The following is a 27038-nucleotide window of genomic DNA, read 5'->3' as shown; positions in this document are numbered from 1 at the left end:
TGGGCAGTGGGCAAAGCCAGGAGACTCGGGTTCTGCTTCCAACCTTGCCATTCTCTTGCTGCGGGATCATGGGAGGAAACCCTTCCCCTATCAGGGCCCCAGTGTCCTCATTTGTAAAATGACAGACAAGAGTACCCACCTCACCAAGTCTCCTTCCTCTCCCCAACCCGAACCCTGTATCCCAAACTCGAACAAGGAGTGGCGTCAGGAGGCGCTTGGAAGCTTGGCAGGCGTCCTGATTTCAAGGCACCTGTTAGTTCGCCAGTTTTGTGTACTGAATACCTTCGCTGCACCATTTACCAGTCACTCGTTCACTCGCTCACCCATAGCCTCAGGCAGTTTGTGCAGCCTTGTTAGATTCAGAGAGAAACTAACTTCATCCCCATGTCCAGCCACTCTGCCCAGGGACCGGTCTATAGGGGGTTGGAGATGTGGCCAGCGAGACCCGGAGCCACGGGGGGATGAGCGAGGAAAGGAGGGCAGGCCAGAGAGGGTTCCACGGAGGCATCTGAGCAGAGTCTGAAAGGCCAGGGGAGCTTCAAAAGCAGAAATGATGGGCAAGGGCTCCGAGCAGAGCACCCAGCACGCTCCTAGGCGGGGGCCCGGTGACTGGGCTGACGGCAGCATGGCTGCGGGTTGTGGCTGCTGCTTGGGGTACAGGGCACGGAGGGGCTGCCCTCACCGCTGGGCTGCTTCCAGGCTTCTAAAGCCAAGTTCAGGAGATGGGCCTTTATTGGGGTATTGGGGAGCAACGTCCAGTTTCTAGGGTGATCCGACTTCTGTGGGCCAGCTGGGTCTTCCAGGCAATGGCCAGAGGGGCCTGGTAGGCGAACCTAGAGTCAGTGAAGTGGGGTGTGGACCCCCCACAGGGTCAGACCTGGAGCTCACTGTGCCCTCTTCTGTCTCTGCAGGACTCAGCTGTGCTCGGCCAGGTTGGACTGCAGGGTCACTGCCTCCTTACCCCGCCTCCTTTCCTGACGCTCTCAGCAGACTCAAGTCCTGATCGTGGGCAGAGGCCTCAGCAGGTAAGAGGCATGGGCTGGCCCTCACACTGTGTGTCTGCTGGTGGGGGCCCAGCTGAGCGGCTGGTGCTGTTTCGGGGCCTGGAAATTCAGGAGTGAGGCTGTCATCACTGAGGAATTAGGGGAAGGGGCTTACTTCTCAGTTTTCACTTCTTCCTTGGTCTCCTCCTCTCAGAAGGAGCCAGAGTATGGAGGGGAATGTACCCTGGCCCAGGACTTGGACATTTGGTTTGATTCTGTTGCAGACGCCCAGGGTGGCCTCATAGCCCTCTCCCTGCCACAGCTGGGAGCCTCAGTTCTCTCATCTCCTACATGAGGCTAATAATTGTGACATCCTCTAACATCTGAGCACGCAGCTCCGTGCCAGGCCCTGTGCTAAGTACTGTATGGTTACTGACTTTTTTGTCTTCACAATAATCCTGTGAAGCAGGTGCTATTGTTGTACCCATTGTACAGTCAGGAAAACTGAGGCTTGTGGTTGGGAAATGACTTGCTCAAGGTCACACATCTGGCTGAGCCCCCATGGGGGTCATTTCCAGGTTTGTGTCTCCAATGCACCAGCCCCTAACCTCTGGTCTGTTCTGCCCTGGCTTTAGCCTCTGCTGGCCTCTTCTGGGGTGGGCATCAAGGTGATCGTGGGTGTCCTCAGAAGTACTGGATCCTATCCTAATGCAAGGCAAAGGGTGGGGCTTTTACAAAGTGACAGTGGCTGCTGGTTGCCTGTGTGTGGGTGTGATGTGACATGAACCAGGCCTGGCCTCCCAGGTCCCTGAAGTGGCACCAGGAGGGTTATGTTAGCTAGATAAGGCTCTCCCTCCCTCTGCCTCCCAAGTTCAGTTTCCCAAGCTTGTATTAAGCACTTGCTGTATACCAAGCCTGACGTCAGGCCCTGGGATGTAGAGAAAAGGGTGTCCCATTCTGTGCTCTGGGGGAGAAGCAGGGAGACCACAGCAGATGTGGAGTGGACTGTGTTCATAGGTTAGAGGGGGTTCCTGGGGGCCGTGACCCAAAAGTAAGTAGTTTTGTGGGGAGACAGGAATAGGGATGGGTGGGAGATCCTCACAAGATGGGAGATGAGGTTGGCAAGGGGATGGGAAGATCATAAAGGGCCACAAGTGCCTGGTTGGGGAATTAAATCCCAAGGGCAGTAGGGAGCCATGGAGGGTTCTAAGTCAAGCAATGGCCTATTGAAGGTGTCTGCATTGAAAAAAAAACCATTGGAGAGTCCCCAGCTGGAAGCAAGGAGACTAGTGGAACTATCCCAAGGTCCCAGCTAGGACCAGAGAAATGGGCATGGACAAGGAGTGAGAATCACAGAGACTAAAGCAAGGAAGCTGGCAGGATTTGCAATTGGCTGGTTGGGGGGAGGATGGCGTTCAGGGGAGACATGAGGGTAGGAAAGCTGCCATCATGTGGGATGGGAATAAATGTTGCAGTTCTGAGTGAGTGTGAGGAGTCTAGAATCCAGGAAGGCTTCTTGGAGGAATGGACCAGTTTGTGGTCCAGAATGTCTCTGAGAGAGCTGAGATTTTCATGAAGAAGAAGATGATTTGGGTGGCATAGTTACACACGGGCATGGTGTTCTCATACAGAAGTACAGATACACATGCAAGTCCCAAGGATAGTTACCCTCACAGACACGTGCGTGCTTGTAAACCTGCCCATGCATGCTAAGGGTAGACAGATGTGCATGCACACACACACATGAATGGTCGTGTGTGCACAAAGAATGCTCCCTTATGTGCATATATACACAAACATCACCCAAGCATGCTACAGACATTCATGTGTGCACATGGATGGACTCATATGCACGTACACACTCACAGACACACGTTCACAAACTATTGTATTGATGCCACACAGATACACAGGCGCAAGTTCTCATAACACAAGGCACTCCCCCACACAGGGACATGCTCACACGCACGCACAAGGAGGATGTCCTCCGAGGAGAGGGGGCTGTTCAGGGGTTGCTGGCTTCTCGCCCACAAAAGCTTCCAGCAGCTCCTGTGGTCACTGCACAGCTCTGGGCCAAGGTTGAGCTGTGGCCTCTGTATGTATGCCAGGGAGGGTGTTTGAGGGACAGCTGTGTGACCATGGACAAGCTCTTGTCCTCTCCTGTCCTCAGTTCCTCATCTGGAAACAGAAACAGTCAGCGTCCTCCCCCACCTCCTGGACAGGGTGGTTGTGAGGACTAGTGTCCACCTGTGCACAGTGCCGAGGACAGTTCCTGGACTCCAGGGCTTTAGCAGATTGGAACTGTTGTTTTCATAAGAAGAAAGCAGGTTTGGGTGGGGTGGGGCACTGTGGGTGTTGCTGAGGGGATGTCTGTGGGTCTCCACTCCTTGTTTCCTGTGGACTCCATCCAGGTCCCTGGAGCCTGGGCACCCTCTGAGCCTTGGGCACAGCCAGCTGGTGGGGTCTGTGTTATCCCTGCTGCACCTGCATTCCCCTGTTGTTCCTGGGGAGTGGGAGTCTATGGTGCCTGTTTCATTATACCAACAACAGTAGAGTCCCTGTGTGAGGGGGGGACTACACATTACCTACATGAGCTCACAAAATACTCCAGCAACCCTGAGAGAGAGTCCTCACCAATTTCCAGAGGAGGAAACTGAGGCACAAGGAAGGTTGGTGAGGTCCTCAGGGACACCTGCTGACCTGTGTTGGAGCTGAGCTCCTGTGCTCTCTTCTCCACGGAGCTCCTTTCAGGGAGAAGTCATTTCATGGCCACTTTACAGATGAGGAAACTGAGGCTCTTAGTGGGTGGGCCTCACAGCCAGGAAGTGGCAGCTGCACCCCAGATTTAAGACTTCCTTTTCTCTTCCCTCCCTCTTCCCAGCAGGGCACCTCCAAATTGGAGAACGTTCCCAAGAGGGCTCCTCGGGTTATCTAGGTTTTAGCCTGACCCAGAATTTACAGGCAAAAGTGTCAGTTGTTTTGCGAAAAAGGTGGATTGTTCTCTGGGACCCACTATCTGAGCAAGATCTAGTAACTTCCTCTCTGAAACCCCTTTGTAAATGTCCTTAGTGTGGTCCTTTGGAAACCTGGCCAGTGGGAATCTCTGGGGTACCCAGTGCAAATTACGTAGCTCGTTCTTACCCAGTGCAAATTACTTAGAGCTTCTGAGGGCCAGTGCGGGGAGGGGAGGGAGCCAATAAATGAACTTTCACTTCTCTGGGACTTCACAAGAGCCAGGCTCTCTGCGTGGTCTTCCTTTTCCTTCTGTGTCAACCTGGCAAATTTCTTCTCACTTTCCAGTGCCCAACTCACCTGTCATCTCTTGGAGACCCTTCCCAGAGGGGCTGCAGTTCCACCCTAACTGAAGCCCCAGTGGGTGTGCAAGACTGGCTTTTCCCCTGGTAAAGAGCTCAGCCCCTGGCCCAGGAGAGGCCCAGAGGTGCCTAATGTGCCGAAGAGGGCCTGGTGGAGCCAGAGGCCTGGTCAGCTGGAGTAGACAATCCAGCCCCAGCCCTGCTCCTTCCTGCAGGTGACTTGGCCCAGTGACCCCAGCCAGGCGGACTGGAGCCAGGTGTATTGGTTCCGAGACGAGGGCCCCAGCTGGTCTGGGCCGTAACAGCCAGCAAAGGCTGGACCTAATGAAAGGGTATCTCGTTGAGGGCATGACAGCTGTCCCATATGGCTGGCACTTTATAAAAGGCACTCAAACCCCCTTTGGTGGGGGAATGTAGAGGGCACTAGCGTGACTCGGGATGTCAACTCTAGGCCTAGGCTCTGGGGTTTTCCAGCTCTGCTACTCCTCTCTTCGTGACTTCAGAGCAGTGGCTTGGCCTCTCTGTGCCTCATTTCCTCATCTAGAAAGTAGGGACGATTGAACCTACCTCGCCGAGTGGTGAGGAACTCAGTGAGTTATCCACGTAAGTCCTTACGGCAGAGCCAGGAACATGGTCAGCGCTCATGCGAGCGGGTGGATGGGGAGCCAGCAGGTGGAGGTGAGTGATGGAGCTGGCCTCGAGGGCTGTGGACACAGGGGAGTGACATGGTTGAATTGTGATTTTTAAAAGGATGTAGGGGACGGCAGGGATTGGGGTTAGGCCAGATTTGGATTTCATCTGAGGCAGTCCCAAACAGCTGTTGATTAGAGCTCTGTGGGAGGGACCTGAGGTGGCCACCCCTCCTCCGGTCCTGGTCTGTGGCTTCATGCTGCCAGCATGTGCCGTCAGCTGTCAGTCAGTAGACTTCCAGGGTTACACGGGTGCGAGGCAGGTTTGGGGCTGGCTGCAAAGACCTTGAATGTCAAGCCCAGCTCAAGCAGGCCTGGCCCTGGCCACTCAGAGCTGGGATTCCAGGGTCCCCATGTGGCATGCCTGTCAGTCTTCGGCACCAGCTGAGAATGCACGCCCCCCTCTCCCTGCCTGGAATTTGTTGCCCATAGTCCAGGCCCCTCCACCCCCAGCCTTTGCAGCCTGCCCTGACCCTGAAACCCCTACCCAGGCCTGGAGCTGAATATAGTCTACAGCCCACTGTCACTTCAGCCCGAGGTGGAACACTCCCTGGGTGAGCAGGATGGGGCTGCCATCCTGGCATACCCTCTGAGCAGGACTTCCTTTTAAGCCCAGTCCTGCTGCAGACCTGCCTTGTGACCTTGGACAAGTCACTGCCCCTCTCTGAGCTATTGTTCATTGGTCTGTAAAACCAGAGAGCTGAGACAGGTTAGGGGTCACAAACTACAGTGACCTTCAACTCAGTGAAGCTTGGGAGTCTCCCACAGTACAGATGAGGAAACTCAAAGCACAGAGAGGTTAAGAAATGTATGCACGCCCCACCAGGCATGGCTCAGCAGTTGAGCATCAACCTAGGATCCAGGAGATTGCGGTTTGATTCCCAGTCAGGGCACATGCCCGGGTTGTGGGCTCAGTCCCCAGTTGGGGACGTGCAGGAGGCAGCTGATCAATGACAACTCTCTCATCATTGATGTTTCTCTCTCTGTCCCTCTCCCTCTCCCTTCCTCTCTCTGAAATCAATAAAGATATATTTTTTTTAAAAAAAAGAAACGTGTGCAGGATCACAGAGCTATCAGTGCAGATGGGATTCAGTCCAACTTTATCCGACACCATTATACGTGTTTTCCCCACTACTTAGAACTGTTCATGGTAGGTACTTTGGTACCTACCAAAATTTGCTGGGCAGTCCATTTACTTCATCAGCCAGAGTGTGTTTTGCTGGACACTGGCATCTGAAAGTAAATCTGCATTTGAGGAACTGGGGGAGCACAGCCCAGGCTCAAGCAGAGGTCACAGAGTCTCCAGCATAGAGCATGTTAGGTGAATGCCATCAGTGGGTGAAGGCAATAAGAGCTGGGAGGATCAGCTCTACCCTGATGAGGGAGGAGGCAGGCATGGCAGGCTGCCTGAAAGAGGGGGCTGGATCCCTGCACAGTGGAGTGGAGGTGAAGGGTCTTCGGGGGGTCTCTGTACAAGTTGGTGGGGTGAATCAGGAGTCCAGCTGGAGAGAGAGATTCGTTCAGCCACAGCTGGACACAGGTGCTGAGGTAGCTCCTGAGGGTCTCAAAGGCTGGGCCTCAGAGTTTGACCTTGATCCTGCAGAAAGTGGGGAGCCAGAACAGGCTATAGAACAGCAGCAGCTCTTCTGTGAAGGCTGAGAGGAGAGAGCTGGCCTTCACCCACAAGCTGGGGCTCACAGTCACCCAGAGACTATGGTAGCCTAGAGGAGCAGGGCTGGGGACTTGTCCCCTCTAACTGGCCAGGCCTCCAGCTCTACCAGGTCCTCTTCAGCACCTGCCTCTTCTGGGGTCTTTCCTGGACCAGGGGCTGGAGCTTTTATCGGGGGAAAAGCCAGTCTTCCAAAATGCTGAAATACGAGGCTGCCCAGGATGGAGCCCAGGTGCCACCCTCTGTTGCCACCGTCTGTGCCTCTGCCTGATGTCGGTCTGACCTCAGACCAGGGGTGGAGTTGGAAAGGAGACATGAACAAATCTGTTCAGTGATGTGATGGGAACAGAGAGGCTAGAAACCAGCTCAGGGTCACGGTATCATCCTGGCAGGTGAAGGAGGCGAGCAGGCCAGGCAGGAGGCATCCTTCCCGGGGAGGTGGGGGGGAGGGTGGGCGGGGGGAGGCCTGGATCCTTCCCCTGGCTCTCCCAAAGTCCAAGGCTCCTTGCTGATTGTATGTGATCACCTGTGTAGGTGTGTGGGGCTGCATGTGCACTCCAGGGACCCCTTACCTCGGCCACCAAGGGGCTTTCCAAGGACAAGCTGGGATTGGTAAACTGTACTTTGAAAGGTTCCTTTGGTGTTTCTCACGCAGCTGCTTCTTCCTCCGCTGGTGTTTGCTCACCAGGCTCTCACTGAGCTCTGGAGTTTGAGGGCAGCCACGCCCCTGCCTTGTGTCCCAGGTCCAAAGCTTCTGTGACCTTGCAGGGAGGGAGCAGACACCGGGTGGGGCTGCAAGGACGGCATCTTAATTTGAATCATGGCATCCTGGCTGCCTAGGGGAGGAATGATCTTTAGAAATAATCTGGCCCAATCCCTCATGGTACAGATGGGGAAACTAGGCTCAGACATAGGAGGGTACACGGCAGTGCCTCCCAGCATGGCGCTCAGGCTTTCAGCTGAGCTCACTGCTCCTCTGAACTGCTCAGATGTCCGGCATGTGTAGCCGCTGGCAGAGCGCAGGACCTGCAGCTAGTGACCTAGCCTCAGGGCATGTGTTTGCAGAAAGGCAGGACTGACCCCAGAGGGGTGGGGACCTCAGAGAGTAGGGCCAGGGAAGTTCTGGGAGTCTTTGGAGATCCACCCAGGACCCTGAATGAGCACTGTGCAGGGCACCCTCAGCCTGGCTCTGTCTGTCCTGGTTTGTATTCCACCTCCTGTAATCACTGCCTCCTGCTGAGCCTGCTACCATTAGGGCTTCTCCTCCCATCTGTTTACCCAGAGAGCCAGTGAGGCCTGGAGACTGCATGCCTGAGGCCTCCCAGAGAGTGCTCTGGAGTCAGGGCCCCATTTGAAAGCTTACAAGGTGCAAGGGGGTGAGGAAGGAAAATGGACTTGGGAAACCAGCGGCCATCCATATTCCTCGTCAGCCCCCTTTCCTGAGCCACAGAAGGGTGCCCGGTGGCTTGCAGTCCGGAAGGCTGCTGAATCTTTGGTACCAGGGACAAGTGTTGAGGTGCTCCAGGTGACTAGAGGGCAGGGAGGGCTTCCTGGAGTGGGTGGAGCTGCAGCTGGGCCCTGAAGAATGAACGTGACTTTAAACTGAAAACATTTCAGCCAAAGGCACCATCTGGGCCAAGGCCCAGAGGCAGGCATACTTGGGGCAGATCAGTGGGGCTCAGACTGGGCAGTGAAAGAAGGAGGCTAGAGACGCCCCCTAGAGGCCAGACGGCAGAAGGGAGAGGAAATGAGTACTTTGCTTCTCTGACTTGCTCAATGTCCCTGAGCAGATCACTGCCCCACTTCTGTGCCTCAGTTTCCCTTGGATCTCCCTGGAGCTTCAGGCACCTGAGAGCCACAGCAAGGCAGTACCTCAGCGGAAGGTCTGCCTTTCGGGAAGATGTGAGCAGATGCCAGGATACTGGGCTTTCCCCCCCCTGCCGGAGTTGGGCAGCTGACCCAGGACACTGCTGCTGGACGCAGGGCTTCTCTCTGCCTGGGGAGAGTTGACCTCAAACTCATGAGGTCTGCTAGGAGTCTCCCCAACAAGGATAGAAGGGGTATCAGGCCCCCTGGGGCAGATCCACCTATGGGCTAAGGGTCCAATTCCCAGAGTGGACTTCAGAGCTGAGAGTTTGGGGTAGGCTTCTCCTCTCCTCCCTGCTCCTGGGGAAAGGAGGGAGTAGGTGGCCCTCCCCAAGGCTGTGGGTGGGCTTAGAGCCCAACAGAGAGGAGGTGACCCTTTGGGCCCTGCCTGCTGTGTCAGGCCTGTGATCTATTGTGGGCCCTGGTGCCCCTCTGAGTGCGGGCCCTTCAGTGGCTCTGGGCTCAGCCTATGTTGCATTTGTTGAGCCTCCACTATCCCATAGCAGCCTCTCCGTCACCCTCCCCTGTCAGGAGAGTGGCAGCCACAGGCTCTCGGACTCCTGGTACCCGGGATTGCGCAGATCCTCCCAGCAGTCAGCTCAGGCCCCGTCCTCTAGGGGCTGTCCCAGGTTCCCACTTGGGAAGCCCACAACCTCACCACAGCAGGAAGGGCAGGCCGCCCTCATGCAAAGCCTCTTTGTGACCCCAGCTCCTGTCACCATCTTCGTAATATCAGGTGGGCTTAGCGGGGGCCCATTTTCCAGAGAAGAAAAGTAGAGTCCGAGAAGAGACATGAGACTTAGCCAGGGGCACACACTAAACCAGGACTCAAGCCCAGGATTCCAGGCCGCTGGTCAAGCTTCTTTCGAGGCCGAGCCAGTGTTTCTTGCTCAGGCTCCCAAGACAGGTGGGGCCAGGGCTTAGGAAGAGGCAGTGGAGGAGAGCTTTAGGGACTTGAGGAGCTGGAGGGCAGAGGGCCAAGTCTCTGTTTCTTCTCCTCGGCTCCAGCCACTTTAATTAGCTGGGTCTGCCAGTGGCACTGACATTTACCTGGTGGGGAGGAGGGCCTCCTCCCTCTTGAATCAAGATGCTAAAAATAACTGGGCCTAGCTTCCTGGGGCCCCTGCCCAGCCAGCACCTGCCGGCGGGCCTCAGCAACCTTTTCCTGGGTGCTGGAAGCTGATTGCTTTTTGAGTATGCTTTTCCTGTGCTGGGGACTTTCTAGGGGTTGGGATAGCAATGGCATTGCATGCTCAACTCCTGAGACTGAAGAGGGGTCCCTGCAAGGTCTACTTTCTCCCCAGGTACTGGGGCGATAAACTCTGACCTGAACTCTGGTTCCCACCCTCTTTTCTCCCTGGGTTGCAGTACTCTGCCTGGCTGGCCACCCTACCCCTGGGTGCTTGGTTCCCCCTCCCTTGAGCTGGGCTTGAAGGGGAAGGAAGACTATGGCCCTCATCCTCAGAGTTATCTAGCACTCACTTGAGTCCTGTACCGTGCCCAACAGAAGTAAAGTCATGGCCCCTGTCCTCACACTGCGTGTCATCCTGTAACCCGAGCAGCCGAGAGGAGCCCAGACTTTGGGGCTGGATATGTTTAAATCCCGCTGTGTGATCTTAGCCCTGTATTCTCATCTCTGAGAAGAGCAGCATGTCCTTGCAGTGTTATTGCAGGAGTGAAATGAGGTCATGTGCAGAAAGTGCCAGATCCAAAGAGCTGGGCCTGTGGGGCAGTAGGAGGCACGAGCTCCTCTGGGGGCTTGCGTTTCTTTTGCTGTGTAAAATAGACCCTAAAAACCTAATACATCTGGTTGCTGTGTTTGGACCAGAAGGGGAAGGTTTGCCCATTCCCTGCACCTCCAGAGTGGCCTGTGACCCCTGCCCCCGCTCCATGTTTGTCCAGCTCTTGCCCTGGGTCAGGGTGACCAGAACTGTGTTGACTTTGGCCTACATGCCCCTGGCTGTGGGTTAGCCCAGTGGAAATGGAAGTAGTTTTCTGAACTTGCCCACTGAGAACCGGGGCCAGTGGCTCAGCCCCTCTATACCTCGGTTTCCCCATCTGAACATGGGATAATAGTGACCCGTACCCCGTAAGCATTGTGAAATTAAATTAAAACGTACACACAGTGTTTGGAACGGGGTCTGGCACAGGATGAGTGCTCCGGGTGTGTTAGCCGGTCCTGTAGCAGCAACAGTAGCAGTCGGTGGCAGTAACAGCGGCCACCTGCCGTTTGTTGAATGATTAGTATCAGATGCTGTGTCAGATGCTAAGCACTTTACATACATTATTTAATCTTCGTGGCAACCATACGAAAGGTCTTCCTATGGGCTCTGTATTCCAGAGGAGGAAACTGAGGCACAGAGTGGTGACACACAGTCTGAAAAATGGTAGAATTGAAAACCTTCCAGGGTGACCAGCCATTTAGGTTTGCCTGGGACCGTCCTGGTCTTCGCCCTGAAAGTTCCACATCCCTGAAACCTCTCAGTTCCAGGCCCACCAGGGCAGTTGACATGCTCCACTCCCAAGCCCACTGGTAACCCTGACCCCCTCCTTGGCTCCAGGGCTGGTTGCTGCACTCTGGGCTGGGCCCCCTCCCACACCTTATAGATCCTCCTTCCAGCTCCATCATCCTTGCCCCCTGGAGGGGCATGGTTCACGCCAGGTTGGTCCTGGGCTGCCCCTCACCAGCCCTCGGCCTCCCCGTTTGCACCGAGGGCTTTGGCACCTCTGCTCCCTACTTTCTAGAGACACTCTGGAAAACCTCCTTAAAAGAGGGAAGGCGGGTGAGCCCCGCCCCCAGCCTGGCTCAGGCAGCCTGGAGGGGTTGCACTGGCCCTTCCGGTGCATTGATGGAGAGCACTGCTGACAAAGGAGAAAGGTCAGCAGGGGGACAGAGCGGACTTGGTGGCGGCCTGCTAGCCAGCAGTGCCCTCCCCCAGGGCAGGGCTTCCTGGGGGGAGGGGCTCAGTGCTCCTTGGGGTCTTGGTCAATTCAAATTGACTCGGGCAGGTGCTGGGTCAGCAAAGTGGCTGGGGAGATGCCTGAGTCGCCCTTGACACCTCCATCTCCCTCACCCCCACACCTGAGAGTTATCCATCTCTGGCTCTGTGTGCCACTTAGCACCCACACCCTCTCCTGGCATTCAGGCCTCTCCATCTTCTTGCCTCTCGGTGACTGAACCCTTCCGGCCCCTCCACTGCCCGCCCTGGCTTCCTACTGTCATCAGGAATAAAATCCGAATTCTGAGGCTGACATTAGGGCACTCTTCAGTTCAGTGAGGCAGCCCAAAGTGACCGGTCCTCTTCAGGACTGCAGTCTGCTGTTCCCACCCTCAGACAAGGGCTGAGCCTTCCTGGCCCTCTCTCCCTGCCTGGGTGTCATCTCTCTAGCTGTGGCTTTCCAGGACCCAGCCCATGGCTCCTCTCCCCAGGGACCCCCTGCCCAGGGGCGGGAGGTGGCCTGGTGGAAGAGGTCATGTGTGAGGTCGAAGTGCACCCTGAGTGCCCACCCAGCTTATCCAGTGTGCCAGCCGCACCCAGGCTGTAGCGCTGAACCCACTGTGACCAGGATACCAGCCTGACGCGCTGACCACCCCATGCCATTCCTTGGCCTCTCCCTTGAACTGTCCGGTGCATCTCGTGCCCCAGCTCCTGGAGGGGAGGGCAGGAGCCGTCTGTCTCGCCGGCTCACAGGGAAGCCAAGCTCCCACGAGGGCAGGATATATAGTGGTTGGTGCACAGGCTCTGGGGTCCAACCCCAGCTTTATCACTTACTAGCTGTGTGACCTCAGGCAGTCACTTAACTTCTCTGAGCCTCAGTGGTCTTATTTGTGAATGTGGGTAATAATAGTCTGTTCTCCACAGAGTGGTGAGATTCAATGAAAAGACACATGTTAAGTGTTCCCAGGGTCCTGGGATTTTTCTGAGAATTAATAAAGTCAGCTCCAGGGCAGGCAGGCATCACATCCAAGAAGTGAGGGCCCTCTCCTCCAAAGGGGCACCCCCTGGCTATTTGGACCCTCCACTTCTGCCCTTCACTGTTCCCTCTTTGTCCTTTGTCTTGTCCCAGCAATCCTCTCCCACATCTTCTAAAACCCCAGGAACACCAGCCCTCCCTAGCCTCCTATTGTCATCTGCCTTATCCACCCTGTCCCCACAGAATGCCTTTGGATTGGGGCCAGGATTTATTATGTTTCTCCCATGGCCTCTCACAGGTGCCTAGAGAACAGTAGGTGCCAAATGAGAGTTTGTTGGGTTGAACCGATGTTCACCAAGCCAAAGTCACTTCCAGGAACAACACAGCAATGACTAGTGGGCCTGTGGGCTCACCTGAAGGCTGTTGAGGGGCATTTCTGAAACCAGACCTGAGCCACCTCACACTGGGTCACAGCACGTGTCTACTCTGGCCTCCTGGGTTCAGGGTTTGGGGGAGGTGGGGAGGATGCTGGGGAGGGCGGGGTGGGGGGAGCAGCGCTAGGGCTGGGCTTCCCTGTAGGAAGGTTTTTCAAGTCTGGTTCCTCTCAGGTCTTCAGAGCTGTCGCTCCCTGTTTTGTTTGACCCGGTCCTTTCCCCACCCCCACAGTTCTCTGTTAAATTGTGTTATTATATTTAAACAAATCAATTCCATTGCAGAGTTTTTCCTGTCCTAATGATGAGTTTGCAGCACAAATGCCATTGATTTCTCACAGCCCTGAAAACCAGTTGATGAATAGCACCGGGCTGGTCTTTGGAGAGGCACTTAGAGCCGCTCTGCGGGGGCCCCCCTTACCCACCCCGGCATTGTCCCCCATCACCGCCCACCCCCACCCTCACTTCACGGGACTGCTGCCTGCAAAGGGGCCGAGGCTGTGTGACAAAGGGAGATCGCAGTGCCCGCCAGCGGTGGAATGTCATCGCACAGGCCGGGCCCTTCGTGCTGGCGAAACAGTCATAGTGGAGATTTTTATTGATTTTGGCTGAAGGCAGGAGCACAACTTACAGAGCAGAGAAGTGGTGCAGTGTGATCTTTGTTCTCCTTACAAGTTCAGAGCTCGGGCCTGAGAGTGACCGGCTCACATTTCTAGACCTTGACTGGGCTGCCTGTCACTGCTCTTTTAAAGGGGCAGGTCCGAGGTTAGAGAGCTGTCTGTACTGGGGAGTGGGAACTTCCCTTTGTGGAATCCTTGGGAACCTCCTGCATCAAAGTCAAGGCTAAACCACTAGGCAGGGCTTTGCCTTCCAGATCACTGCCAGGAATAAGGACTCGTTTGAGATTTTTAATGACCCTAGGGCTTGGGTGGGCAGGTGTTTTGTTCCCAATTTAGAGCCAGGCAGCCTGAGTCGAGGGCAGTCACTGGGGTGGGGGAAGGGCTGCTGGTGCCGAGACCAGAGCACTGGGCCCTCAGTGCGGCCATTGTGCTCCTTTCTGTCTGAGGGAAGCTCCTCTTACTACCAGACTTTCTGCCGCCCCTTCCCCCAGCCCTGAGCTTTCTGTCTGCTGAGCCCAGGTTGCCCCATGGAAGGACCTAGGTGGTTGTCATGCAGGAGCCTCAACTCAGCATGCCACACAGCCTGTGAATGGGCTGGGGCAAGGCAGGAGGGCTTGGCAGGGACTGGCACCCTGGAGAGGGCCTGCCTCACCTAAACCCTTAAAAGTCACAGGGTTTTCATAACCCCATACCCATGAAACTATAGAGATGGGGATAGGACTGTGGTTGAATTTGCCACTGCCTCTCAGGAATTCTAATGCAAGCCTTTGTTTTGGAGACATGAATGTGTGGCCTGGAGATGGGAGTGGCTCTTCAAGGTCACAGCACTTGGCAATGGAGGAGCAGGGGTTTGAGCAGGAAAGGATGGGGGGGCGCGGTTCTCAGGCAGTTAGTTTTGGGGGTAGGACAGGTGCTCTGTTCTAGGGGAGCTAGGTCCCTCACTCAGGAGACCAGTGTGGCCCAGCATGCCCCCCTTCCCTTTGCCCTCAGAGCGGTTACCCTCCCTCCCTCCCCCACAGACAAACCTCCTGGCTCTCCTAATCAGGTTAGCCTCCTGCTCCATGCTTGCGCTGCTGAGCTGTACCAGCTGCCTCTAATGGCCTGTTGACCTGGCCCTCTCCCTGGCTCTGCGGGTGGGGGAGGGGAAGCTAAGAAAAGAGCTGTGAATGGGAAGGGTGCTCCACTCCCTCATTTCAGACCTTTCCACGGCTTCTAGGATCAAATCCAAACGCTTAGCTGGGCATACAGGACTCATCTCAATGAGACCCTGCTTATTTCTCCAGCCTCCACACCCTTGATGCTCTTTCCTGCAATCAAAGGATGCTATTTGCTACCTCCCTGCCTTTGCACTCTCAGGTCCTTTCGCTACCTCCCACCTCAGAAAGCTTCTGCACATTCTTCAAAACCCAACTCTTGGGCTGCCTCCTCTCAGGACTCCTGCCCCTATACTCTCACTGGGTGCCCCACTGCTCTGGAACTTAACCGTTAATACCACTGTTTGGGTGCATTGTTCCTAGACCTGGTACCCCTTGAGTTACTGGAGGAAGGGGAGAATATTCTAGAAGAATATGTCTCAGGGTGCAGCATAGAAAAGTGCCCAGTGAAGAAATAGGGCCAGCAAAGAAGAGAGGAATGGAGACCAGGGGAGGGAAAGAGAAAGACAGGAGTGCATGGAACAGCTGCTCCCAGCCCCTCCACACCACTCCAGCCTACTTCCTGCCAGGGAGGTCATTCTCAGCAACACATGTGGGGCCTGAAATAGACACGTGGGGGCCTCGGTGGTGCACAGTCACAAGCCACTGTTAAGCAGCAGCCCCCCCCCCCCCATTCCTTGGGCACTGAAGCTCCCTCTCCTCCCAAGGCCCTGCCCCTGCAGCCACGACCCCACCCCCAGCAGTGCCCAGGCCTCGCCCCTCTATCCCTGCTAACTTTGTTTTATAAATAAACTATATAAATAGGCTTCTCTGATTCCTTGGAGCACGCAGTGTTTAAGGACTGGGGCACTGCTGTAGGCATAATTGTACTACCGAATCCATCAGCTGCCTAATTACCATTCATTTTGCATTTATTTCTGCTAATTAAAAAAAGAGAAACTCCTAACAACTTTTACGTAAATACTATATTTGTTCTATGTTAAGATGGGATGCTAATTTGCTGGTGATTAGCTGATTATCTAATTTTATAGCTGTCACACAGGATGGCCTTGTCTCCCCTTCTCACCCCAGACACCACTCGAGGCCCCCGACCAGGTGTTGGAGGAAAGGGTCAGGGGAGGTGCCATCAGGAGCACCGCATGTCACCCAGGTTTCGGGGGGCTGCAGTCTGACTGATAGAGCTCATTCACTGTTTCTGTACAGATGTAGAAACTGAGGCTCAGAGAGGTCCAGCATTCCCCAGTTAGGCAGTGGTAGAGACGGACCCCTGGCCCACGTATCTGGTCTACCCCTCCGGTGCTCGTCCCACAGTATGGAGCATTGTCAGGGGGAATTTGCAGGGTGACAGCTAGAGAAATATCTGGACCAAATTCCAGCCCCAGTGAAGGAAAGAGGTAGCCCAGTCTAAGCCCATGGCGCAAACCAAACCCCCGTGTACCCTTCTGGAAACCTCCCCCTCCTCCCGCTTCCCCATCCAGCGGAGGGCTCTGCCCTCACAGCCCCCTGGCCCCACTTACCAAGCCTCACACGGCCAGCTTCCCCAGGACCGGCCTGCACCCAGCCCTGGGCCCGTGCACTGTGGACTGTCAGGACATATGCAAGGGTCTGAATTCCAGATCTTAATACTATGTATTTTCATGTGAATTAGAAAAAGTATTTAATTAATACATCAAACCCATCATTTTACAGACTGTATTGCTTTGGTTAACTGAAAAGAAAGCAGTTGGTTCAAAATGATTTAAATAACAATATGTAAATAATTGAGGTGGAACACAGGATGTGGCTTACAGTATCTAGTAACTGAAGTTGGGGACACACTCGGGGAGGGTCTGAGAACATCAGGTCATGAGAGCAGGCAGATGAGGCAGGATCAGCAGCAGGGACCTAAGGCAGGGTTGGCCAGTCCCAACCTGGCCTGCAGGCCACCACTGCCCCATCCCATACCCACGATGACAGTACCCCTGGGTCACGCCCTTCTCTCCCTGGCCCTGCAATCAGCAGGAATTAACCCACCACAGAAATCATTGGCCTTCAGAGACCGTTTAAAGGGGGCTCTGTTTCAGGGAAGCCAGAAAGTTAGACCTGCTCCACCTCACCCCGAGCGACCAGGTGCAGATGAGTGACTTTTCAGGGACCCCTTGGCCGGCCCAGCTCCCCAGGCATTAGTAGGTGAGACTCTGGCTGCCCCTTTTCTCTCTTTCTTCCTGAATGGTCTGAAATTGGCCAGCTCTAGATGTAAAGGGAAAATGGCTTTGACTAGGCCAGGTGTCACCTGGGCAGCCAGAGAGGTCAGGGCCAGGGTTGGCAGGGCCTGATGGAAATCCCAGAGTCGGGGTTCCAGACTGGCTGCACTCTTTGGAACCTCAGTCTCCTCCTCTGTAAGTTGGAGACTGTCATGCGCTCCTTCCAGGGTTGCTGGGAGGAGCCTAAGAGCCATGTGCAAAGCGCCCCTCAGGAAGCGCTCAGGGCAGCTGGTGGTGAGCCTGATTACCCGCCCAGGGCCCCCTTTGGCCACCCACCCGCCGCCACCATGTCTGTGCGAGGTGACCCCACTGCCGCCAGAGATCTCCTGCTCATCTGCCCTTTTATCGCCCTGCACACAATTAGGGGAAGCCTGGAAGGCCTCGGGGGCTGGGCAGATGGAAAACAAAGAGAGAAAACAAAGGCATCGCTCGGAGGAGGCCAAAAGGCAGGGTGCCTCCTCCCTCCGTTGCCGGTCATCCTGACCCACCAGTGCCTGGCCTTGGCCACCCCCAGGCTGCTGGTGACCTGCTCCTCCTCTATAGAGACTAGCCTCAGACCTCACATGGTGTCACCACTGGCTGCCTGACCCTTGACAAGTCACTTCTCCAAGCCAGGCTTTTCTTATCTGTAAACTGAGGGAGTTGGACAGCAAGCTACATGACCTTCTGCAAACCCCACCCCCTACCCCTGCTGGAGGTCCCTTTGAGGCTGCTCAACCCATCTCTAGGACACCCCCCAGCCTCAGAAAGTCAAGTCAGCGCTCACTTCTGCCCATAGAGAGGACCCCAGTGTGCCCTGTGCAGAGTAAGGCAAGCAGGAGGCCGTATACTGTCGAGATCTGGGTGCCAGGTGTGTAAGCATTTGTGTGAATGGAAGAATGGTTTAATCAGATGGGGGCTTAACTCCGTGCTGGCCTTGGTGGATGCTGCTGTTGGAGCCTCTGAGGAAGGGAAACTCTCCTGGGCCCTCCCGAGCAGTAGCAAGGAGCCGTGGTTGAGGGCTCCTTACAGCACCAAGGCCAGGCTATCTGGGTTCATATCCTAGCTGTGTGACCTTGGGCTGCTTTCTTAACCTTTCTGTGTCTGTATTCCCATCTGTTAAAATGGGTATAGTACCTAACTCATAGTAAATTAGTTAATTCACATAAAGTACTTCAAATGGTACCAGGTAAAGGTCCATTAATGTTAGGTATTATTTTTGTCAGTCTCATCACTCTTATTGGTTAGAGGTGGACACACAGGGATACACATGGAGCTTCCGCCTCCAAGTCCCTCCCCTGCACCGCGCCAGTCAGGGTGGGAGTTTTGCTGGCATCTGTAGAAGGTTCCAAGTGGGAGGCAGCAGGTTGCTCTGAGGTACATTTCTGTGTAAGCACTTCTGGTAACTGTTCAAAGGGGCCTAGATTCCCAAGGCTCTGGGAATTTGTTGCCGTTTATTTTCTCATTCTAAATATGTATTTGTAGTTTTATGTATATTTTTAAAGAGAACTTCCAGAATACTGCAAGCGTCAGGCCCTGCCCACCTGGACCACCCCCCTGCTTATTTCTATTGCCATTATTGTATATCCAGTGCTTCCCTAGCCTGCCTACTTTTTGGCCCCAGCAGGAGGGCCTGGGCCTCGGAGCTGGTGGGACCCACTTTCCCTGTAGACAGCTGATTTATATGCAGGCCTGCCTCTGAGCACCCCAGACTGCAGCCCACAGCCCAGGCAGAGGAAGCCCCAGGGAGGGCAGGCAAAGAGAATGGGACTCTCAGGAAAGGTCTCCTGAAGGAGCCCCCAGATGTGCAGGGGTCCCTGCCCCTGCGCTGTAGGCTGGAGCCCTGTCCTCTGCCCGCTCCCAACTACCCCATCTTGTGTGTGCCCTGGTGGACAGGCACACGGGGCCGTTGGGGCCATGGGAAGCAGGTTGCTGAGTTGGAGCAGTTGCCCCTGAGACTGTCACCATGGTGGCTGGCTGTGTGCAGAGCCTCGGAGTTAGTGCGGGTGGAGGCCCAGGATGGCCCCTGCCCTTGAGCTCTTGAGGTCACTGGAACCAAGCACTTGCACCTGGAAGGGTGAGGCGTGGACAGGGGGGTGCAGTATTAGGCCCTTTCGCTTCACATCTCAGAGAGGGATCAAGAGGGCCCAGCGGTCCTGAGGGCTGGACACTCGGGAAGGGCTTCCTGGAGGGTGGGCCCTTGGCAGGGGAGGCCCCCAGAGGAGTGGATGCCTTGGGCCCTGGCGCCTCCACTGGCAGCAGGGCCTCTTGTCCCCCGGCTCTGACAGGGACATTTATAACTCACAGCTGTGCCGTCCTGGGCCCAACTGACTGTGGTAAACCGATCTGGCTTCAGGAAGTCTCGTCCTGAGGCCACTCCCCACTCGACCCCACACTCTCCTTCACCTCCTGATACCCACATCCTGTTCTCGGCACCGGGGCCCAGCTGGGGTCTCCAGCCGGTGGGGAGATCTGGAGAGATCGGAGAAGCTCATCGAGGCCTGAGACTCCCGAGGGGGGGCCTCTGGGGCCACCAGAGCCTACCCTTCAAGGCACACCCAGGAGACCCGAGCACATAGGGAGAGAGGCCACCCCAGAGCCCACAGGAGCTGAGGACAAGAGCTCAGATTGTGGTGCCCAGGGGTGTTTTTTGTGCTTCCAAATGTAACCAAAGAGGGAATTATACTTCTAGCCCCTGCTGACCAACACAGCCTGGGGGAGCCAAAAGAAAAGGGCAGAGGGGAGCCACAGGCCTCGGAGGACACTGGGGAGAGACTGCATCTTGGACTCTGGGCCTCAGCGCAGCCTGCAGCCCTGAGCGGGGACACCCCGTCCTGGGGCCGAATTCCTCACCAGGTTGGGCCCCTTTGCCTGGATTCTCATAGCTCACCTTAGGGGAAAATGGTCTTGCCCAGTGCTAGAAAGGAAGGACCGTATTAAAAACTTCCAGTACTCCCTGGCTCTGACCCCCTTACCTCCCGTGGCCTTGTTTGCTAACTAATTCTCAGGTCCTATCAACCAAGCACCCCCCACCCCCCATGACTCGCTTTCTCCTCTGCGCAAGAAGGGGGTTGACAAACAAATAGTGAGCTTGCCACAGCTGAGCCTTCCTGACTCTGGTGACCTGGGAAAAGTTTCCAGAATTAGTACCTGAAAGAATGTATATTTTTGTTTCCTTAGTTAAATATTTATGAAGGTGTATTAGAGATATATAACTAGCATATCAAACCAGTTATTTCACGGATATGATTACTTTGGACAAGACTGGATTGGAGCTAAAAACAAACAAACACCAAGTGAGTTGAAGTCAAGATAAATATGAGTTAAGTCATGTACAGATAGGACTCAGCGAGGACCGAGTCGCATAGGGCACAGGAGGGGCCTGAAGTTTGGGGAACACAAAATAAGTAATGGCCAGGGCTCTTCTCTCTTTTAAACTCTGATTCTCAGTCTCCTCTGTCGGTTGTAAGCAAATGTCTAGCCCTGCGTGCTCGAGGAAACTGGCCTGCAAGCCGGTTTTGCAAGGAGGTGCGCACACATAAAATGGCTCCAAGTGTTGGTCAGAGGTCTGGTGAGCAATTTATAATGAGGAAAGAATTCAGGCAGGGGTCAGAGAGTGGCTTTGGAAGTGGCTGCCGGCCGTGTGAGATAATTCCCAGGAGCCAGGCCGGCCCAGAGAGGAGAGCACTGCAGGGGCTCTTAGGCCCGGCTAAAAATACCCCGACAACTTCACCCCGTTCTCCTGCCCGGGGCACAGGGAGGCCGTGGCTTTCTGCTTTTCTCACCAGGAAGAAAAAGACAGCACAGAGCCCCTGAGCCCCAGAAGAAACAAAACTTAGATATATTTAACTAATTGTTAAGACTCCTGCTAGGAGGAACTGGCTTGTTTGCTGGAGTGCTGCAGGCTGGGGAGATAGCAGTGCTGATAGATCAGGCATCCCAGGGAGTGCTTAAGTGGCCCAAGAGGGCACCCAGATTAGACCAGCGGTGGGGGCAGAGGTGGGAGGCAGTGGACGTCTGTCTTTGTCCCTGGCCACTCACATGTGTCTGTCTCCCCCTGTGTACCCAGGAGGAGGAGGCCATTGGTGTCAGACCAATGCTGTGAGGGGTGTGAAAAGAATCGTGGTCCATTACTCAGCTTCAGACCTAGAAAGGTAACAACACACCGCAGACAGACACCCTGATGCCAGGCCACACTGCCATCTTCACCTGAGATCTGGCTAGGGGCGAGGATGGTCTCCCAGCTCTTCCTGACCCAGGCTGTGGGGCTTCTTGCAACTCCTTCTTTGTGCCCAGAACAAAATGCTGCTGGGTTTCAGTTTGTTTATCTCTGAAATGGGTCCCCTATTTCTCGAGGATTCTGTGAATCGCTTTGGCCTGACTTTTATTTGGAGTTAAGCCATCTTAACAGCCTGGCCCAGGTTGAACTCTGGGGCATAGCCAGGGGCCCTTGCCCTGGCGGATGTAGCATTAAGGCTACAAGGTCAGCAAGGCCTCTCAGGGCTTGGGAAGAGAGGGTTTTCTAAGGCACATTGGGCTGGAGAGGTGTCTCTGTGGAGATGTGGCTGTGGCAGCATTTAAAATTTCGAAGTGATTTCCCCAGCAGCTCTGCTTAAGAATTATTACCTATATTTTTAGACCACGAGACCAAGGCACAGGGAAGTTAATGGGCTTGCCAGGGGTCCACAGCAAGCTCTGGCCACATCAGAGCTGCTCGGCTGTATCCCATTTGCCAATCAGCTTCTCCACTTTCACTACACTGCGCTGGTCTGGCCTGGCCTCCCCAGGGAAGTCCAGGATTGATCCCAAGCAACCACCGGTCTTTACTGTGCGCCTGTGGTGGACCTGTCATCCCCCCCGTCATTTATCCACTCAGCTAGCCAGCTACCATCTCCATCCTCACATCCAACCACTCTTCCATTTACTTATCCATCCACCCATCCACCCATTCTCCTAAGCGTCCATTTGCTCAGTAATTCACACGCCAAACACTCACTGCTCTTATACCAGGCCAGGCCCACACTAAGGGCTGGCTTTTGAAGATGGATGAGATCCAGCCCTGCCCTAAAAATGTACAATCTACGATGGAGAGAGACACCTGATCCCAGAGCCAGACCCAACTCCATAAGTTCAGTGCTCAAGGCTTGTGTAGTGTCTGTGCCTGCACCGAGGAGGGGCTATGTGCTGGCTCTGCAGGCAGGCATTCAGGGAAGGCTTCCCAGGGGAAGTGGCATTGATCATTTTTTCACGCCCCAAGTGTTTACTGAGAAAGTCTCCGTGCTAGGAACTGCTTGATGTTTTGGAGACAGCAGGAAATAAAACTGACGAAATTCCCTTTCCTCGTGGCACTTACATTCTCATGAGGCGACACGAACAGCAACTACCCCAAGCGTAATATGTAATACGTCAGGTGATGCTAAATGTTAGGAAGGGAAGTTAGCCAAGTAAAGTAAGAGTTTGCAGGGTGGAGTAAAGTGTTCTATGACAAAGGATGGTCAAGGAAGGCCTCTGACAATGTGGCATTGGGACAGAGACCTGAACACTAATGGGGAAGGAGCTGGGGTGCACTTGGCGTGTTCAAGGAAGTAGTGGAGAAGTCATGTGGCTGGAGCGAAGTGAGGGGTAGGAGGAGAACCCTGGGCACCCACTCATGTAGGTGGGCAAGAGTGGAGCCTGAAGATGGCTGGGAAGCTGTGGACCGCATCCAGGTTGGGGGGGACTTAGACTAGGGGTAGTAGGGGAAGAGATGGGAAACCATCGAAGCCAGAGTATATTTTAAAGACCTTGCAGACAAGCTTGCGGCTGGCGGGTTAGGGGTAGAGGCTGGGAGGGGAGGGGAGGGGAGAGTCGCAGAAGGCTCTTGGGTTTGGGACAGGAGCCACTGGTGGAACAGAGGTAGTCATTTACTCAGCCAAGGATGACGGCCGGGGAGGCTGAAGGAAGCCGAGGAGTTATGTTTAGACAAGTTAAGTTTGAGATGGCTTTGAGACTTCAAGTGGAAAGGCTGAGTAGGCCGTCGGATAGATGAGTCTGGGTGGCAGAGTGCGTCCCGACTGGAGATATATATGTGGTAGCTGTCGTGTACAGATGGTGTTGAGAGCCATGCAGTCACCTTGGGAGGGAGTGGAGATAGAGCAGACCACAGCCTGAGTCTGCGTCACCAGGCATCCAGCCACTAGAGGGAGGGAAGATGCGTGGGCGGTAAGCAGACAGAAGATATAGCCGGGGAGGAACGAGAACTGAGACCACAGGCTCTTCAGGGGTGAGGAAGACTTGCTGGCAAAGAGGGGAAAGGATGTGTCAGGCAGAGGGAACAGCATTAACAAAGGCTCAGAGGCCTCAATACATGAGCCACGTGTGGAGAGAGGTGGTAGAGAGGGAGAAGGGACCAGAGCAGCTTCCCCCTCCAAACCTGGCCACACAGGGGCCCAGGTTCATGGGTGTTTGGCTGGGCTGTGGGTTTGCCCATGGGCAGGACCCTCCCTGTGTCCCTGGTGGGCACTCCTTGGGCTTAGCTAAGTCTCTTGCCCTGACCTCCCCTCTGGGGCCCTGAGACCGCTCCCTTACCTGGAGTGCTTGGGCTCAAGGTGGGTAGCTGCCTGCCGGGGGAAGGGCACCCAACACCTCCCTATTGGATCTCTAAGCACTGCCTGGATCCTTTATCTTAAAAGAAACTGGAAACTTCCTGGACAATGAGTGTGTGTCAGAGCTGCCTGCTAGCACTCACCAGTTAGAGCAGATTCGCCAGTTAGATCAGCAGAGCTCACTGCTTTGGTGGGCCAGTGCGTGTGTGTTTGGGGGTGGGGGAGGCATCCACCCTGTGCGCCTGTGTTATTTCTTTCGCACTTAGCAATCAGCTTAGTGAAGAGAGGGGCCACGGTTCATTCATGGGAGGCTGCAGAGAGGACCCGCTGTCCCTGAAGGAGCCTTGAGGATGGGCAAATGCTCAGCTTAGTGCTCCAGGTGGGGTGGGGAGGTAGGAGAAGAGCATGCACACAGCCAGGGGTTTGCAGGGGCAGGGTCCAGCCTGACTGCCTGAGCAAACGCAGCCTGATGTGACTTCTCCACACTGAGGATAGGGTGGGACCCAGCAAGGACTTTGTCTCACACACACACACACACACACACACACCCACACACCCCTCAAGGATATACACCTCTGACTGCTTCCAGGACTAGGGGAGCTGAGAGGCCTCTGATTATTCGAGCTCCGTGGCAGGCTGCTGTGGTAATCTCATTAGTGTGCTGGAGGATGGGACAAATAATCCAGTGCCTTAGACTCACTTTTCTTTAAGCCTGCCCCCACCGATCTCTCCCTGAGTCCTCCCACTGTGTGGGTGATGTTGGTCAGGAGTGGACATCCCCATTGAACAGATGGGTAAATCGGGGCCAGAGAGGAAGAAGCTTACATGATGCCAGGGCTAATAAGTGGCGGGGGTGGAGCTGTGAACTAGGTCCCTCTGAATCCCAAGCACTCTTACCACTGCCCTCTGCCATCTCCCGACTCCTCTATAGTACCCAGACTTGCAGGCACCTTCATGTAAGCCACCTCTCCAACTTCCTTGTTTTATAGATGAGGAAATGGAGGTCCAGAGAAGGTAAGACACTTGGCCATGGCCCCACAGCAAGTCAAGGGCAGAACCTTCACCAGAATCTTATCTGGCTTATGTGTCCTCCCACTCCCATCAGCAGGGATCCCTTTCTGGACCCCGCCCGCTTCCTCTTAGAGCCCCCACTGCCTCTGTTCCCCCCTGGCCTTTGGCGTTCACTCAGGTTGAAGGCACCAAGTTCCTCATCAGAAGGCTCCATTGTGCCTATTGTTTAAATATAGATTACTAATGAAATGCCTTTTCATTGCCTTCCCCGTGAATAGTTTCCGTGTAAAGTTAATTTGCAGTGTTATGTAAATTCTGTTTAACTTCAATCAAGTTTCTAATTATGTTTTTACCGCAGTAATTCCCATTTGATTTGTCATCTCCTGTTAGGTATTTAATGTTCGGTGGGCGAGTGTGCTTTCTCTCTGTCTCTCCGTTTTCCAAGGCCCGCTCCCTCCCTGAGCCCCCTCTGCCTGGCTGTCTTTCTCCTGCGCTCCTGCTCCCTTGTCCTCTGCCCCTTCCCTGCGGATCATTTCCCACCTCATCTCCTCTCCTCCCCTCCTTCCTTCCTTCCTTCCTTCCTTCCTTCCTTCCTTCCTTCCTTCCTTCCTTCCTTCCTTCCTCCCTCCCTCCCTCCCTCCCTCCCTCCCTCCCTCCCTCCCTCCTTCCTTCCCTCCTTCCTCTCGCCCAGCGGCCCCTTCCCCTTCTGCTTGCCTCTGTTGTCTCTGGCTTTGTTTTCTCCCTGCCTCCTCTCCTCCCTCCCTCCTTCTCACACTCTTTCCAAGTGTCACCTCTTCCTTCCTTCTTCCCTCTGTTTCTCCATCACTCCCCTCTTTCTGTCTTGCTGTCCTTCCATTTCTGGTTTTTCTGTCCCTCCGCCCTCTCCCGCCCCATACCAGCTCCCCCCTCTCTATCCCTGTGTATGCCCCATGCTCTCCCCTCCTCCACCTTTCCTTCTCCCTATTTCTCCACTTCTTCTTCCACCCTAGAACCCTTCAAAAAGCCGCGGGCAGGGGCCTCTCCGTGTTGTGGGGTGTGAGGTGGGCTGGCTGGGTGTGCGTCCCTGGGGAACTGGGGCCTGGCCCTCGGAAACCTGGCTGAGCTCCGTCGAGGACTGCCTCCCCCTCACGGGGCCTGCCTCTGCTCAAGAGCTTGCACGCTAGAGGTGAACCCTCTGGGTGCGGCTCCTGACCCAGCCCTCTCTCACCCTGTGGCCTTCGGGTTGCAGATCTCCCGTCTGTAAAATGGGGTGACATTACCGACCTCGTAGGGTTGTGGTGAGAATGATGAGATTACATAGAAGAAGGGCTTGGCAGAGGCCACGCTGGAACTGGTTTTTATTCGAGGACTCTCGGCCGTGCCCCTCATGTCCTCGTGGACTGCCTGAGGCTGCCGGGGGTCTGGGGTCGGGCCTGAGGCTGGGGCGGGATGGAAGCCGCTCAGACTCCCCCAGAGCTGGTGGCGTGGTCTGCCTGGAACCAAGCTTCAGCCCTGCCTATTCAGAGAAGTGGCCTCCTCTCTTCACGGGCCAGTCTCAGGGCTGTGACAACAAGCCTGTCACTCCGTGGGAGTGTCTGAGGCATAGACACCCCCCCCCCCGCCCCGGCGGAAAGCTAGAGCAGCCCTCAAGACCCTGGCCCACAGGCCTTCCCCAAACAGCAGACCAAAGGCAAACCTGCTCCCAAAAGTTGGACCAGAAGCCCTCTTCTCTGCCCTTTCTCGTTCCCTGGACGCCCCAGGGCTGGGCCATGGAGTCCAGCCACCAAACTACCGCTCCGCTCCGGGTACAAAGCCTTGACAGGTCTGTCTCTGTCTCCCTCAGAGACAAAGCCCGGCTCCCCTCCTGCCCCACATGCAAGCTCTGGCCCTGGGCTTCTCCCTGCGTGAGAGCCTCCGGGCTGCCAGGGCTTCCGAGCAGGCATCTGCCCTCTGGGTGGGGAGGGCGGAAGGAAAACAGCGGCCAGCCGGCCAGGAGGCCTGTGCCCTCCCCTCTCCCCCACGCCCCTCCATTCCCATCTAGCACGTCCCTGGTGCATCCAGGAAGCTGGAAACAAGTGTTTGGAGAAGGCATTCCTTTGGGTGAGGAAAGGCAGGCCGGTCACTTGTCCTTCAGAGACAAGAAACCTGATCCGGCCCAGTCCCTGCCCTGCTGGGCCACATAAACACCTGACCTGCCTCCAGTGGCTGTGCGTGTGCGTGTGTGTGCGCACGTGTGTGTGTGTGTTTGCGTGCGTGTGTGTGTGTGTGTATCTATCTGTGTGTCCCTGGCTTAGGAAACCTTAGCTAGTCACGTGGCCGCTTTCCCTGTTTGTTTAAGTACGCAGTTCAGGCTGGCTGTAGCCAGGCTGCTAAGACACAGAGCCAGGGGAGGGGGCCACACTGGTGTGGTTGGGGACATAAGGAATACTCAGGACAGAGGGCAGCCTTGAGCTGGGTCCTGCAGTTCTTGGGCTTCTGGATTTGGGGTGAGGAGGCCTGGCCTGGGAATGGCCCTGCTGTGATCCCTTGCTCTCCCTGGACCTCCCCCACCTCCATCTGTCAAGAAGAGGTATTAGACTTGCTGAAGACAGAGAACCCTCC

The 27038-nt window shown here is 55.3% G+C and overlaps 1 protein-coding gene across 4 annotated transcripts in view; it reads left to right on the top strand.

Annotated features, from left to right (window-relative positions):
• ZMIZ1 (zinc finger MIZ-type containing 1) overlaps nt 1-27038 on the top strand; it is a 220876-nt gene that overhangs the window by 43831 nt on the left and 150007 nt on the right. For all 4 annotated transcript variants that reach the window (XM_081157616.1, XM_081157614.1, XM_081157613.1 and 1 more), the window contains exon 2: nt 912-1025. The gene's annotated coding sequence lies outside the window, so the exon portion shown is untranslated. The remainder of the gene's footprint in view (nt 1-911; nt 1026-27038) is intronic.

Source organism: Miniopterus schreibersii (genome assembly GCF_964146895.1).
Source record: "Miniopterus schreibersii genome assembly, chromosome: 14".
Classification (NCBI taxonomy): domain Eukaryota; kingdom Metazoa; phylum Chordata; class Mammalia; order Chiroptera; family Miniopteridae; genus Miniopterus; species Miniopterus schreibersii.
Note: the sequence above shows the minus strand (reverse complement) of the source record. Positions and strands in the feature narration are given on the sequence as shown.